Source organism: Coenobita brevimanus, chromosome 35 (assembly GCF_032717465.1).
Source record: "Coenobita brevimanus isolate Jiangsu-jjx chromosome 35, ASM3271746v2, whole genome shotgun sequence".
Taxonomy (NCBI): domain Eukaryota; kingdom Metazoa; phylum Arthropoda; class Malacostraca; order Decapoda; family Coenobitidae; genus Coenobita; species Coenobita brevimanus.
Genome location: NC_136988.1, coordinates 21,044,841 through 21,062,406, shown reverse-complemented (window position 1 = coordinate 21,062,406; position 17,566 = coordinate 21,044,841). Strand labels below are relative to the sequence as shown.

General features: G+C 42.7%; 1 pseudogene; it reads left to right on the top strand.

Moving 5' to 3' along the window:
* LOC145396175 (uncharacterized) overlaps positions 1 to 17,566 on the top strand; it is an 81,283-nt pseudogene that overhangs the window by 11,391 nt on the left and 52,326 nt on the right.

Below are 17,566 nucleotides of genomic sequence, written 5' to 3'. Positions count from 1 at the left end.
CACGCAAGACCTTCCTCCATTATCAGTACGTAGAGATGTTGGTTCTTTAGCATTATTTTATCGATATTTTTACCGTAAGTGTTCAGAAGAACTGACTTCAATTGTGCCTCCCCTTCACATTTTCTTCCGAAATACTCGGGAGCTGGGAGCGCCCATGACTTCACACTCTCTCCCCCACAATGCAGAACCCCTGCTTATTAAAACTCATTTATCCCCAGAACTACTACTCTCTGGAATTCACTTCCTGGGAGTTGTTTCCCGCAAACATTTAATCCACTTCAATTCAAATCCAGTTGTTATAAATAGTTTATGAATGGAGGATGCCTTTAGGCACATGGACTTATTTTTTTCCCCTTTGTCTTTCCTTCCTCCATTCATTATCTATTAAAAAAAAAGTACTCGACAGTTTTACGAGTACTTTCGAGTACAACCCAAAAATGTAAAAGTGTAATGTGGTGTTTGACGACTAGTATGGGTGGAGGTGAGGTCAGGGTATGAAATTAACAAATGTGTGTCCTTGGGGAGGCCAGGTGGCCTGGGTTGGTGACATTTAAGTCATGTGAGCCAGGTGGAGCCGCCGCCACTTCTGTTATTAATCTGTTAGCACCTTGATGTAACTGCAAGGAGTGAGAAACAGCTGTCATGATGCTGCCCAGAGCAACCTATCAAGCGAGATTCACCCCAGACTCCCCGCGCATAAATTCGAAGATTCAGTTCAACTCTGAAATCAGTTTGACCTTTGTGGTCGCTGTTACCCGCCATATTCGAGGCATCCAGAATGACAGCTCAGCGCACCATGCCGCCTGCACCCTTTCTGCCTCCATGGTGTTTGAGAGAGAGAGAGAGAGAGAGAGAGAGAGAGAGAGAGAGAGAGAGAGAGAGGAAGGTGAATGGCTAGAGGTGTTACAGTTAGCAGTTATTGACATGGTATATTGCGCAGGTAATGCAACTGCTTAAACATGTATAACTATTTTCAGATATCCAAAGATGAAGAGAAGAACTACAATGCCGATTTGTTGCACCAGATGTACTCGGATCCAGCCAACAAGTTGTACTTGGTTTTTCTGCGACTATAGTGTCACAGATCAACCGAGTAAACAAGATGTTTGAATCGGATCACTGAAGTGTCCGCAAACTTCTGGCAACGAAGTTCACTCTTAAGAAGCAAACGGAAGTTAAGACCACTAATGCCTTCGATGCACTACGGGACGAATGTGAAGGGAAGGCAGAGAGGGAAGTAGAGGAGAAGGACGGTGAGAGATCTTCCAGTATAGGTAAGTATAATCAGAGCAAGTAAGGTTAGAAAAATGTTGCTGTTGTTGGAGGCTCCCAGGTGAGATAACAGAGCCATGTATACTCCACTCGCTAAACATGTATGTCTTCCAGGGGCCAGGATGGCTAATGTGATAGAAAAATTTTCAAATATCGTGAAGGATAGTGGTGAAAAACCCACTGTGTGCCTCAGTATAGGAGGCAATGATATTAGTCGGTAGAAAGATAATTAGTTGCAAAGATAATGCAATACCTTTCATAGACAGCTGGGACCGGTTTTATTGCCTTGTATAGTTGGGATGGGACTCAGCAAGCAAGGAGTTACTGTTTTAGCTGGAATGACAGATAGGGAGTTAGAGGGATTTTTTCAAGGTTAAGTAGGCGTACAGGAAGTTATAGCAACTACACTCAGAAATCATTATTACCATGTTTGGATAGATGCATCAAGACTTGCAAAATGAAGAACAAATGTTCAACCATTAGTGTAGATACATCAACTCAGGCACCTCAAATTGAACAGGCGACGATAGAGGACAGGACAAGCGATGATAGAAGGGCGATAAGCGATAGTACAAAAAATTGTTACATTAGTAAAGAGTTTCCAAGTTAGTAATGAAATAAAAAACAGTAAATCCCACGGTAGAGGCATAACTACTCGTAATAATATGAAAGTGTACTACACTAACAGCCGGAGTTTACGTAATAAAATAGATGAACTGAGGGCTTTAATTTGTACAGAGCAAATAGACATCGCCGTTATTAGTGAAACTTGGATGAATACAGACACCCGAGAATTTTTAGCAGAATATCAGATAAAAGGCTATAATATTTTTTTGTCAAACCGTCCGGGAAGAAAGGGGGGAGGGGTAGCTATTTATGCAGAGGATTCATTAAACTGTTACAATAAACCAGACATTAAATAGGGACACCGAAAGTGTCTGGGTTGAAATTAGTAACAATAGAGAGAAATTAGTCTTAGGAGCAATTTACAGATCTCCAAAATTAAGTAAAGTAGATAGTAAATACCTTTGGGAGGAAATTAGAAAAGCATCACAGTCCAGCTTAGTAATAATTGTAGGGGACCTAATCTGCCAAGGATAGATTGGAGAAATCAGACAGGGGATGCAGAGTCAGAGGAATTTCTAGAGGTAGTACAGGATATTTTCCTTTATCAGTATATCAGGGAGCCCACCAGAGGTAATAAAATACTAGTGTTGGTTTTAGCTAATAAAGAAAATATAATTAGTGATATAGAGGTTGGTGGACAACTTGGTAATAGCAATCACGAAGAAATTAAGTTCAAATTTATTTGGGATATCTGTACCACTGAAAATATCTACACCGTTTCTAATTTTCGTCTAGGAGATTTCTATGACTTATGAGCTTATTTTAGTGCGGTATTCCGTAGGAAGAATAGCTATTTTAGGGAGTGGCAGGTCAGTGGGGAATCCCAGGTCATAGGTGAGGGGCAGGAAACACGTGGGAATGTGCTCCAGGTGTCTGTGGAGAGGGAGGTGGCAGATGGGAGTGTAGTCCAGGTGACGGGGATCAAGTCAGCTCCAGTACCAAGCAGACATTCGACCAGTGAGGAGTATAACGAGTTAATAAATATAATACACGGTGGCCAAGATAGATATATCCCTTCAAAACCGTTTAAAACGAATAAATCAGAACCAAGATGGTTAAACAACAGATTAAAATCTCTCATAGGCCAAAGGAAAGGAATATATAGAAAAATAAAACGTGGAGAGGAACACTTACATAACTGGTACGCGATTTTAAATAGAGAGGTAAAGAGAGAAATACGAAAAGCAAAGAAAAGGTATGAAATTAAGGTTGGTAGTGAATCGAAAGAAAACCCCAAGGTTTTTTATCAAATGTACCGTACGAAAAATAAAGATAGGATAGGACCACTCCGAACAGAATCAGGTGACATTACCGGTGAAGATAAAGAAATGTGTTCCATCCTTAATAATTATTTCATATCAGTTTTCACCAAGGAAAATCTGGACCTGGTCCCTCAAGCAGCAAATATTTACGATGATAATATGGAAAATACCGGTATTCTTAGTAAAATAACCATTTGTAAGGAGGACGTATTGAAAGAAATTATTAAGTTAAAATCTCAAAAATCGCCAGGTCCAGATGACATATATGCAAAAATTATAAAAGAAACCAAAGAAGAATTATGTCAGCCACTTTTAACATTATTTAATGACTATCTAATTTCAGGAGAAGTTCCAGGGGCGTGGAAGACCGCAAATGTAGTGCCCATCTTTAAAAAGGGTGATATATCAGCTGCATTGAATTATCGTCCGATAAGTCTAACGTCAATAGTAGGAAAAATGTTAGAGTCAATTTTGGTAAATAAGATTAGAGAACACTTAGAAAGATTTAACCTTATGAACGAAAGTCAACACGGATTCAGGGAGGGACGATCCTGCCTCACAAACTTGTTGTCATTCTACTCGGATGTCTGTGAGGCAGTAGATAGAGCGATAAAGCTTACGATGTTATTTATCTGGACTTTAGTAAAGCTTTTGATAGGGGTCACACACGAAAGGTTAATTAGAAAGGTTCGAGCACACGGTATAGAAGGCGATATCTTAAAATGGATAGAATCCTTGCTGAAAGGACGAATGCAGAGAGTGTTAATAAATGCAACTAAGTCGGACTGGGGATTAGTAACTAGCGGTGTACCACAGGGTTCAGTACTCGGTCCCTTATTATTTATTATATATATAAATGATCTAGACTAAGTCACTAGCAGCATCAGCAAATCTGCTGACGATACAAAAATAGGGCGTATCATTAACTCGACTGACGATTGCCATAACTTACAAAAAGACCTCGATACATTGTCCAAATGGTCTAAAAGTTGGCAAATGGAAGTTAACGTTGAAAAGTGTAAAGTGTTTAACGTAGGCAAGACCATTGGAGACACTAAATACAGCTTAGATAACAAAGAAATTAGCAAATCGGAATGCAAGAGGGATCTAGTTGTGGTTAGTCACGACCGTAAACCAAGGCAACAGTGTATTAATGTGAGAAATAAAGTAAATAGGGTCCTAGGATTTATTTCGAGAAGCGTGAGCAACAGATCACCAAAAGTAATACTGCAACTTTATCTAGCATTAGTAAGGTCACATTGAGACAACGCAGTACAATTTTGGTGTCCTTACCATAGAATGGATATTATTTCGTTAGAAAATGTACAAAGAAGAATGACAAAAATGATACATGACGTTCGGAACCTGTCATATGAAGACAGACTGAAAAGACAAAGTCTGCATTTGCTAGAGAGGCGTAGAGTAAGGGGAGACTTAATTGAGGTGTTTAAGTGGATGAAGGGTATAAATAAGGGACATATTAGCAAGGTACTTAAAGTGAGTATACAGGATGGAACTAGAAGTAATGGTTTCAAACTAGAAAAATTCCATTTCAATAAGGAAATAGGTAGAAATTGATTTCGTAATAGAGTAGTAGACGAATGGAATAAGCTACCTAGTAAAGTAGTTGCTGCCTCTTCCATTGAGAGTTTCAAGTATAGGCTAGATAAGCATATGACAAATAAGGGGTGGATATAGAAAAAAGAAACTCCTACAACCAATACTAATTCATAATTTTTCCTTTTCAGGTTACACTATGATAGTCTCTATTCTCCTTTCACACTTTTCTGTAAAATGTCCACGCCAGTTTTTCTATACTGCGTCGAGTTCTTTCTGACTTTTTCCTGCCGTTATCGGCTGGAGGGTTTGGAGGGCGGGGGAGAGCCTTCTACTTTGCTATCCTTATCTCATTCTAGTAGTTCAGTTACTCTTCAAGGAGCTGCCTAGCATGGGCCAACCGGCCTACTGTAGTTATCCTCTCTTCTTATGTTCTTATATCCCTTTACCAATCCATCCTCCAGCGACTCATGATTCCACGGACTTTCTCCACGTGTAAATCTGTGACGGATTTTGATGTAAGCAAGTTTGTATAAGAAATGTGGGAAAGATTTCCCCCCATAGCGGTTGCACTCCTTACTTTTTAAAATAGTCGTACCTGGTTAGAAGCAGATTGATTCATTGATTGTAGTAAGAACTGGCGGCGCAACTGCCAGGGTCATATGCCGCCGGACAACAAGCTATAAGACGCAACAAAAAAATAGTGCATATTCAAAATAAAGTTAATAACTATTACTAGAAATAAAACACTGAAAATAAGAAAAAAATGTTAAAAGAAAATATCAATTACTTATAAAAGTGGAAGGAGGCCTGCCTCCTGAAGAAAACTATAAACATCAATAAAATTGCCATTGGCTCCATCAAGCATTGAGGAGAGACAGTAGGCACCATCTGCCCCTTTATGCTTACGGAGGAATCTCTGACGCAGGTTCCCCAAACTTGGACACTCGACCAGCAAGTAATAGACAGTCAGGGGAACAAGGCAATCATCATAGTATTGTTGAGTCTCACCATTCATCAGGAACCCATGTGTAAGCCGAGAGTGCCCAATGCGAAGCCTAGCAAGAGCCATCTCCAATCGCCAAGGCATGGAAGGGAGAACCCTTGGCACAACCACTCTCTGAAAGACCTCTTTTAGCTTATTATGAGCGACACCATCCCAGTGTCTCTGCCAACACGTATGAATTCTGTACCACAAGTAAGGTGTTACGTCAGAAGCAGGAAGCGGATATTCGAGTGGGGGCTGTTGAGAAGCTGCATCCTTGGCCAATGCTTCCGCCTTCTCATTGCCCACCACACCAACATATGCAGGAACCCAACAAAAATCCACTCTCTTCCCTTGACGACGAATGAGGAACACCCACTCCAAGGTAGCTAAAACTATAGGATGGGAAGAGTTAAAAGAGTCCAGCGCCAAAAGTGCCCCTTGAGAGTTGCTAAAAATAGTAAAATAATTGTCAGGGTGAACAAACACCAACTTCATGGCTAAAACGATAGCTGACAACTCTGCAGTAAAAACTGTGGTAACCAAAGGAAGACTGCCTCCACGGCTAAAATTGGGAAATACCACTCCAAAACCAACACCTGATGCAGATTTAGAGCCATCAGTATACACAGGCACAGAACCACCATGACTAGAAGAATGTTCTAAAAATAATTGTAAAAGGCACTGAGGAGCGACAGAATCGTTTGAGCCTGCAAAAGACCTGCAGAAAGTTACCTTGGGCAATATCCATGACGCAACCCTCGGGATCCGAACAAGACTGACAGGAACTGCTGACAAACCAAACTCCTCCATAATATCCCGAACACTATGGCCAAACGGGTGAGGCATGCAAGGGTGTATACTATAATACAAAAAACAAGACTGTTTCGTCACACACTCACAGACAAGTGAGTCTGGAAGGCGACGAATCTGGAGCCAGCACCGTGCTGCAACAGACTGATGCAGTAGATCTAAGGGAGGCACACCAGCTTCCATCAACAAGCTGGGAATTGGAGACGACCGAAAAGCCCCAGTTGCAAGGCAAAGACCAGCATGATAGACAGCATCTAGAGTTTTTAGTCTTGACTCTGGCAGAGGAGTACACCTCGCAGCCATATGACAGGTTGGAGGTTACAAAAACCTGAAACAAATGCAAGAGCGTCCTCCGATCAGCACCCCAAGAGGTATGGGACAGAACCCTCAATAGATTGAAAGCCTTCATACATGAAGTTTTAAGATTTGCCAAGTGTGAAACCCATGTCAAACATTTCGTCTCTGTCACACAACGGAGTCTCCTGCCACAAAGCTGGAGATCAGGGTCTGGGTGTACCCCTCTCATCCTACAGAAGTGCATAGCCACAGTCTTTGAAGGGGAAAACCGAAAACCCCTGGAAGTTGCCCACACAGAAATCTTGTCCAAGGCAAGTTGCATATGCCGCTCAGTAGCAGACATGCGGGAGCCAGAAAACCATATAGCTAAGTCATCCACATAAAGGGATGAGGATACCCCAGCAGGCACAGTGTCAATGATACCAATGATGGCCACTGCAAACAGGGAAACACTTAAGACACTCCCCTGTGGGTCACCTTCCTCCTGGCACAGTGGTGCAGAGAGGGTAGAACCCACACAGACCCTAAACACACAATCAGTCAAGAAGTCTCCAAGCAACACAGGCAGGAGACCACGTAAACCAAAGGCATGAAGTTGTTGGAGAATGCCATGGCACCAGGCAGTGTCATAAGCCTTCTCAAGGTCAAAGAACACAGCCACAAGGTGTTGCTTTAGAAGTAAAAGCTGCACAGATCGACACCTCGAGCCTGATAAGGTTGTCTGAAGTGCACCGTAATTCATGGAAACCACTCTGCGACAGAGAGAGAAAGTAGTCCTTCTCCAGAAACCACATAAGCCTGACACTGACCATCTTCTCAAACAGCTTGCAGACACATGATGTTAAAGTGATAAGCGATAGTTGGTGACCTGAGAATAAAGCCCTCACTCCAAACCCTGTTAAAGAGGTCCAATAAAAACTGAAGTGAATCAGTCAGCAGATGATGAAGCAGAGCGTATGGAATGTCGTCAGGCCCAGGAGCAGCGTCACAACACTCTGAGAGGTCAGGAAGCAGCTCACGGAGGCTGAAGTCTAAATTATATGGCACTCTGCCACGAGAACGAAAGTCAAGACCCAGCCTCTCCTGATTCCTATGAAAGGTAGCAAATGGCTGAAAAGGATCATTTTTTGAGAGAGCATAAAACTGATTTGCAAAAGCAGATGCTACTGCATCTGGTGCAGACACAAGTTCTTCTTGAAGTCGCAACAGTGGTAGAGAGGTGGGCGAGAACGTACCAGATATCTTGCGCATCTTTTTCCACACCACAGACATTGGAGTCGAGGATGTAACTGTAGAAACATATCACCTCCACGAGTTACGGTGAGCATTCTTCATGACCCATCTATAGTGAGCACGTGCTTTGCGAAGCTGGACTTTTAGAAAAACAATATTACGATTGGCAAAAAACCGATGGACAGCTGCTTTGTAAGCTCCCTTTGCTATGGAGCAGTCATCATTCCACCATGGCACAGGTCTCCAGGAAAAAACACCAGAAGTCCGTGGGATAGAATGAACCTCTGCTGAGAAAATGGTCTTGTAAAATAACATTCGGCATCATCAATAGTTGAAAAAATCAGTAACCCTGTTGGCAAATACACATAGTTCCTCAAAGAGAGACCAATCAGCCCTATCCAGACACCAGCATGGCATATGGGCTGCAGGAACAGAGCGAGTAGACTGGACCATCACAGGATAATGGTCACTACCATGTAGATCATCCAAAACCTTCCAAGAAAAATCAAGGGCACAGTCAGAGGAGGAGATGGTAAGGTCAATGACAGAATACGTGCCAGTCTGAACATGAAAATGGGTTGGCCTCCCATCATTTAGGACAACCAAATCTAAATCCCTAACCAATGAGGCAAGAAGATCACCCCAGGGATTTGAAAATGAGTCACCCCATAAAGGATGGCAGCTATTAAGGTCAACAAGGAGTAGGAAAGGGGGTGAAAGTTGGCTGATAAGGGTTTCTAAATCAGCACACATAACAGGTATGGAAGGTGGAAGGTACAGGCAACAAATGGTATAGCGCCTCCCAACGTGCATCTGTACTGCTAGAAATTGAAAGGGAGACTGTATCGCAAAGGATATAAAGGGACATCAGAACGGCACAAAATTGCACATCCACCGCTGTGACCACCAGGAGGAACATGGAAGACCTCATACCCCCTAATAGAAGGGAACTGTCTGTCCCCCACCATCGTCTCCTGAAGACAGACACATAGCGGGTTCAGAGTAGAGAGTAATAACCGCAATTCCCCTCAATTTGCCATGGCACCTCTATTCCATTGTAGTATACTGGGTGAGAATGCCATAGTACCCATAGTGAAGCAAGAATCAGGATGAGGGGCGAGACAACCTTTTCTCCTGTCTGGGTTTGGATTGATGCTTATGAAAGCCCTTTGGAGGAGCTTGCCCAGCACCAGAAACCCACACCCTCTGTCTAACATCTGAAGGCAAACATGAGGATGAGGAAGTAAGTTTTACAACATTCCTTGGAATGGGCATACCAGTTTGTTTGGAAGGTAGTTTGGGGGCCACCTTTGGAGATGTAGGACAGCCGGTGCTCCCACCAGAAGCCCCAGAAGTGGAAGTAGAGTCCACAGGACTCTAATCTTTTGAGGGGACCATCTCATGCTTCAGATTTGAAGCACCAACGAGCTTTCCACCAACATCCCCAGGTGGGGACGGGACCAGAGGTAAACCATCAGTTTCAGATGTGACCTGACTAGATTCCTCAGCATGCTGGGCAAAGGGAACAGGAGAGGTGTCAACAGAAGGTTCAACAACAGAGACCTTAGGTGGCTGGTCATCATGCTCAGAGGACTCTGACGAGCAACGGTGACGTTTGCCAGGTACGGGAGAAGGAGTCCGGTCAACGTGAACATCCATCACCACCATAGAAGTGTGTAAGTTTTCAGCCACCAAAGTGGGGGCATAAACAGTCGGAGTAGCGGTTGGGCAACCATCTTTCTCACAAACAGTACTAACCATGGGAACAGCATTCTGCATATCACAAGTTGATGGAGAGGTTAGGGGAATGGGACCTCTCCCATGTGTTGCTGTCACAGCAGCATCCTCCAACTGGGACATCTGTGATGACTGAATATCCCGAGAAGTAGGTGGGGCAACATGAAGTGTTGTCTTGTTGTACTGTGAGACCTCCTTATGCCGTAAAAGAACTGAAGCAAAAGTGACCCCGGGGCGGATAAACATCCTTCTGACCCTTTCCTTTGCCTTTGCAAAAGAAATCTTCTCACGGGTTCGAACTGACATGACTTCTTTCTCAAACCTGTACTGGTCACACTGTGTTGATGAAGCTGGGTGAGCACTGTGGCAGTTGATACACGAGGGGGGATTCGGGCAGTCCATCTCGCCATGTGAACTGCCACCACAATTAACGCACACCTGTAGGAGACCTTGCATGTTCCTGCGACAAGACCTGCTGACATGCCCAAATCTCTGGCAATGAAAGCTCTGCCTAGGTCTTGGCACATATGCCTTAACCCGAAGGCAGTAGTAAGCTGCCTCTAAGACATTAGGCAATGTCAGTCGATCAAAGGTGACAATTAGTGATGGTGTGCCGGTCAATGTCCCATTTACCTTTTTCTTTATCCTCTCCACCTTCACTACTCCCTGGTCTTTCAGCCCATCCAGGAGGTCCTCCTCCGAGTACCTGAGGAACTTAGAGAAGACAACACCCCGAATCTGGTTCAGGGTGGAATGATTGGTGGCTGTGACATCACAGGAGGCTAAACATTTAATGGCATGGATACGGGCACTTTGGTCAGCATCCCTGGCCTCTATAAGGAGTGACCCATCTGCCTGTGGAACAACTTTTGGGGATGTCCCACAAGCCTTGACCAGGTCAAGGTGAACCTTAAACGCATTGTGGTCCCTGAAAGAGGAACCATCAGCCAACTTTAAAACTATGAATTTTTTATATTGGTCAGGTAGAAAGACGCCAGGTACTGTCTCAGTGAAGGGTGATAGGGCTTTCTTGGAGGGCTGAGTGCTGCTCCCTCGAAAGCGCTCCTTCCCCTTATGTGGTGCAGGGTTAACAGGAGCACCAACGTGGCCAGTTGACAGGGACTCGTGGCCCTGGCCACCTGTCACACGAGTACCAAAAATGGGGGAACACTCAGCCATAATATGACTATAGCTAACTTCATTCCCCCACCCCTCCACCTACCATGGAGCCCAACAAGGAGAGGTTGTATGCCAGGGACAACACCACTGGCGACCCCAGAGGTAGCAGGAGAGTATACACGGGTAACCGCCGGGGAACCTGGGCAAGGGTGACTCCAGGACGATAGGAGCCACCAGGTCCCCCAGTGCCCACTTGACCCTAGCCAACGCATGACCAGCCGATTGACCTAGTTGGGCCCAACCAGGCTGCCCATCTAGCCAGAATAAGGGATCAAAGAGGTGTATTGCTAGCTGCAGGGTGCATTGTGCAGCATCACTCAACCTCCAGGACTCGCATCTCCCAGCATTACTGGACGCCATGCACGGCAAACTCGTGGGGAGGCAACAGTCCTGCCCTAGATGGTAAATGGGCAGGGACTAACATCACCAGCAGGCCTCCTCCACCAGTGATGTAGGGGTTGCTTGGTCCACGAGGCCGACAAATACCGAATCCTACAAAGGTAGGCAGGCCTCCCGAGTAGGTGGCATTGCCAGCCACGCTTCAAGCCCCGCCACCACGTCAAGGTGACCCCCCTCAGCGGGGGGTTAGAAGCAGAGGAAAACCTGGAGATCATTAATAATGTTCAAGCGGTTTTTATAACCCAGAGATTGCATTCTCTTTAATAATTATTATTATTGATAAATTAAATGCTACTGCATTTAACCCTTGTGGACAACTATATTGTAAATACATGTAATTGCTTTGCAACGTTCCATTGACCTAAACTGCGTCTGTGCGGTAGATGACGTGTCCTGAGGATGAAAAGCCTCACATAAAAAGCAGATATGGGTTTAACACATTTACATAGATAAAGGGAATATTTAGTTCGGCTTTAGTTCAATTAAAACTAATATTATTTAGTTAGATTCGCCCTGTATATATCATGATGTAAACTAACTGTATTTAGCATTGTAATTAATAAATAGTTGGAACCTCTTCAAATCCTATGAGGAAAGAAGAAGCTCTCCATGTTGTGACTCTGCTCCTAGAACTCGTTGAGTTAGCACTCTGTAAATACGCACCTCAAGGACACTGGTCAGCCAAAGCAACCGACCTAAACGTCAGGTTCGTCGTCATCTGTTGTCCGACTCCTTCTAGCTAAGTCACCTTTATGAATTGGCCAATTCTATGGGGAATTAGCTAGGAGATAGGAGAATAATAACTAGGTGAGTTGGAGTATCAATTACACCTAATCCTCCTAAGAGACTCATGTGAATTTATTTAGGTCATGTTAGACAAACACTCGTCAAACAAAGGAGTGTATAAGAATTTTCTGACACATTTTTGGTGCCCGGAGTGAGGAATTGATTTGAATAACAAAGTTCTGACATTTTTGGTGCCTCTGAGAATGAGGATAGCAGATGTGTGCAAAAGCACTGAGTGTTTTTAAAAGCTGCGTTTGTTGGGCGTAGCCTACTACCATGTTCGGCACAAGTGGATGACGTGGAAATACGTATATACCGCACTCCAAGTGGAAAGGCCAGTTCCTTTTCCGACGATGAAAGGGCAAATACCGTATTAGATTGGGAGCATGACTACACTATCCTTTTCCTGGGAGGAAATGATATTCATGGAGATGTGGAAGTTAATGAAATTGTGGAAAACATTCTAGCCGTGGTAGGAGCCATATAAGGTTCATGTAAATTCTCGGGAACCCTAACCGTTCTTGAGTACAGAAACCTACCATATGGTTCTGCAGTTTGCTATGGTACGTGTAAATTAAACAGCAAACTGTGAACAGGAAGTTGCAACAAATTAGGAAGGGAAAGGATTTTATCCACTTTAATGTAAAGCCCTTCCAAGCAACATTAAAAGCCGATGTTATACATTGAAATCATCATGGCAAAGAAGCGGTTCTGCAGAAATTTATAAATTATTTAGAACTGAAGAAAGGACAGTTCTATGCTATACAAGCTATGGGTGGGCCTATGGTATACTAGGAGATAAATATTTCTGAGCTCTGGGAGTATACTGAATGTGAGGATAAGATATAACTCTAGAGGTTTAACAACCCAGGGGGATAGGTTTGATATTGCGGACCTAATATCTACACTCTTAAAAATTTAAACTAATTAGATAATTACTAGGCTGGGGTAAATTGGGGTTGAAATTAATGGTTAAATTATTAAATTAGACATCAGTCAACATCTCTGTTTCCTTGTTGCAGTGATGAGCTAGTATTAAGGCAGGATGGTTAACGAGAGCCATAAATGATTGCAAACAATCGTTAGATGAAACACCTCTGTCCAGGGAAAAATTAAAGTCTCCTGAATATACTGAATGACCGATGGACGAAGTATGAAGAAGGTTATGTAAATTTAGAAGCAGCCATAGTAAAAGCTGATGGTAAAGATCTCTTAGAGTCAGAGACTGCAATATTTGAAGGTAAATTAGAAGAATATTTGACCGTAGTGAAGTTAATAGACTCAAAATTGGCTGAGAGTGCCGCTGAAATACAAGTTGTGGAACAGCGGAGTAAAGCTGTACTACCATAAATTACGCTTCCAGAGTTTGATGGGGAGTAAAATTGGAAATCCTTTTAGGACCAATTCAAATACCTAGTTCATGATAGAACAAATCTCCCTAATGTGAGCAAACTCACATATCTGTTAGGACAGATCAAGGGAACGCCTTATAAACTGATAAAAGAATTACCAGTGGAAGAAGACAATTATGAGGTGGCCTTGACTATCCTTAGACAAAACTAAGAAGACAGGGAGCAAGTTATCACCCAATTACTGAAGGCTTTACTTGAATTACCTATACCTAAACACGATTTTGATTGCAAAATTTTAGAATTACAATAATTTGCAATTTAAAGGCTTTAGGTACTTACGAAAATATTAAGGCAGCAGATTAGGTGCTTTCTAGAATTGTGTCCTTGAAGTTTCTGCCAAAAACCAAGGATGCCTTGTACGGCAGGTACCAAAGGGATAATTTCTCCTGTGAGGAGATTGAAGAAGGCTTAATGCAACTCTGTAAACACTTCCAAGGAACAGAAAAGCCTGTTGAGATTAAACAGAAGACCCCACTAACCAACTGGTTGGGAAACCTAAGTCAGAGAAGGCAAAGTCTGTGCTTACAGAAGAGATAGGTACTTTCCTTAGCTCTTTAAAGGCTGAGGATAAAATATCAAAGACGTGGAATAGACAAGCTGATGAAAATAAGGAAGTAAAACCTTCCATGGTAAGGGACAGGAAAGTTTGTGCATTATGTGGTGATCGACATTCCAGTGCATCTTATCAACATTATCCTGATTATGCTTCTAGAGTAGGAAAGCTTCAGGAACTGGTATGTTGTATAATCTGTTTGAATTCCAAACACTTCCGCGGACTGCACGACTAAATTTAATCTTTGTTTCAAATGTAAAAGGGATCAACATCATAGTGCTTTATGCCCAAGGATGAAAAATGAGGTTCCTAAACCTGCAAGTGTCACTGTGACAATTGCTAATGGAAATACTCCAGTAGTAATGCCAGCTGCAGTTACAATAGCAGATGTGAAGGTAGTGATTGAGAAGAGAAATCTATTAGCATATACTCCTTTTGATACGGGTGCTCAGAAAAACTTCATTTCTTCAGACATTGTGAAGAAATTAAGGTTACCTATTATTGGCAAGGTAAACCTAGCCATTACAGGGTTCTTAACTACCAAGGAAGCACAGACCTTTGATTTAGTTAAACCTGTAATACAACTAGGCAGATAAAAATGCCGTATAACAGTAGCTGTACTGGATAGTATGGAGACAAGTATATATATATATATATATATATATATATATATATATATATATATATATAGAGAGAGAGAGAGAGAGAGAGAGAGAGAGACTGAAGGAAACCTCTGCTCATCTACAAAGCTCAGGGATAAGATTGGCTAAACGAAATGTGGAATCAGATACTGTGGGTCCCACAAAAATGATAATTGGTTCGGATTACTGTGGGAGATTCCTACATAGGACTTTCAAGAAGAATAAGGTACAGTTGTTCAAGAGTCCAGGAGGTAACCTTATTATGGGTCAGTTGCCTTTTTCAAAACAAGCTAAAGAAGAGGCTAAACTAGTAGACTCAGTGTTTGTTACCCCCACACAGTCATTGATGGTAGCTAGAACAGGTGCAGAATTAGAACCTACTCAGATAAATGGCCTACTGGATAAAAATATTGAACCTGTACACAAATTATGGGACCTAGTGTGGAAATGCACTATGAGGAACCAACCCCTGAAGATAAAATAACTTTGGATTTGTATAATCAGTCTGTGGAATTTAAGGATGAACAGTATTGGGTAGGATTACCATGGAAATTAAACCATTCAGAGTTACCAACAAATTACCAAGCAGCAAAGGGTCAGTTAAATTCTTTTCTAAGAAAGTTGAGAGATAAACCAGAGCATCTAACCATATATGATAATATTATAAGGGATCCATTGAAGAATAAATTTATATAAGAGGTAGAATTCCCTGTTAACCACAAAGAAGGACATTATTTGCCACATCATGCTGTAACAAGGATTCAGTAACTACTCCCATAAGGATAGTTTTCAATTGTAGTAGTAAAGCGTCCAAGGGATCAGCTAGCCTGAACGATTGCTTATACTCTGGACCTACACTAACAGAGAAGCTAGGGAATGTGTTACTAAGATATGGAGAGAAACCTTATGCTTACAAAATTCCTCTGGCCTCATGATCCTCAAAATGAGGATAGTTCATTGAAAACTTACTGTTTCCGATCGGTGTTCTCTGGCTCTTGTGCTAGTCCTTTCCTGCTTTGCAACACTATAAAGCATCATTTTGAAGATGCCAAATGCCCAGAAATAGGGCACCCTTTTCATATGGATAATTTGCAAGGTGTTGCTGATACAGAGTCGGAAGCATTGAAGGCTTATGAAGTAGCCAATTCCAAGTGTGGGAAGGCAAATTTGCTGTTACAGAGCTGGAATACAAATTCACCGCTTTTGAGGAATAAAATACAAGAGGACTATCCAAATAATGACATTCCCAAAATTCAGAATGTGTTGGGTCTTAACTAGGATACAACAACTGATGTAATAAGTTTGAAACCAATTAAGTTCTCTGATGTCACTCTCACCAAGAGGTCCTTGTTAAGTCAGGTCTGCACGCTATTTGTCCCATTAGGATTGGTCAGTCCTATAGCTATTAGGGGCCAGTGCTTAGTGAGGAAGCTTGACGAGAAAAGTTGGACTGGGACTCTGAATTAGGTGAGACATATATGTTGAACAATGGGAACAGATTAGATAGGACTTTGAAACCACATGAAGCATATGTATTCCCAGGAAAATAAACAGTAATGAGAAGTCGCATTTACACATATTTTGTGATGCATCTCAAAGGGCTTAAGCCCGTCATACATTACATGACTCAAGGCCCGACCGTGGCGCAACTCAAGGTTGTAACGGCTTTTGTCATCGGTCATCTCTTGATTCGCCAACAAAGCCCGGACTCTGGAGGGCGGTTGTGAGCCGCTGGGATGACTCATAGAGCCTCTCAACTTTTTGACGCACGCATTAAAAAATCGTGGCCTCAGCACGGCTTGCCAAAAGTCTGGCCACAGTTGCGTCGTAGTCGGGAGTGTTGTAGGTCAGTCCTGAAGCAGTCTTATTTCAATCGGATACGTCGTGATGCGTTCGTTGCGTGTCAGCGTGCAGTCACCAAAAAAATAACTGTTACAACTGTGTAACGATTCGCCGACCACGACCAGACCACAATCAGACTGCAAACAGACCCCAAGCCGACCATGCAATGCATTTTGACAGTCCAGTTGGCGAATCGGAATCATGGCTCACGACCACGTGACAACTGCAAGCAGACCACAAGCAGACCACACGACAACTGGGCTATGACCGATCCCAGACTGCGCAAAGAGTGCACCAAGAGTCTTGGCAGGAAATCGGGAGTGGTCGGCGATGTGGCAACACCATTCACACAAGGCAACTGCATGCTGGCGAGCGAGTGGCGAATAAGGCGAGAGAGGCGCGCGCTTGCCATCAGTCATGCTTGGCCGCCTGCCTGCACGCACTTCCCCAGCCATCTGTGCCACCTTCCACATCATGTCAGCCCCGACTGTTATCGTGAGTAAAAACACATGTGCAATTTCTCCTACACCTTGTTATGTGCACTTACATATTACTTTTAATATCAAACCTTCATCTCTTTGTAAGTTTTGTATTTCTTGTATTATCTGTGTTATTATAACAGGCAGGCAAACTGTCTGTGTTTATACTGTACAAATTTATGAGTATGTTCTTTTTCTCACTGTTTATTTCAGCGGGTCAGCTGAGGAATGAATAAATGAATAAATGAAAATATGACATAGCAGCGCAACAGCAAAGGTCATATGCTGCCGAACACAAACATTAAAAGAAAGTTAAAATATATGAAAACCATAAAAAGCAGAGAGAAGCGATGCATAAAACAAACCGACAGTATAAAAGAAACTACCAAAACTAAAACGTGGTGAAAAAATTGAGGTTAAACGAGAACATTATAAAACACAAACTAAAATAGTGTAAAGCCCTACAGCTTGTGGAGAAGGCCAGAACTCAAT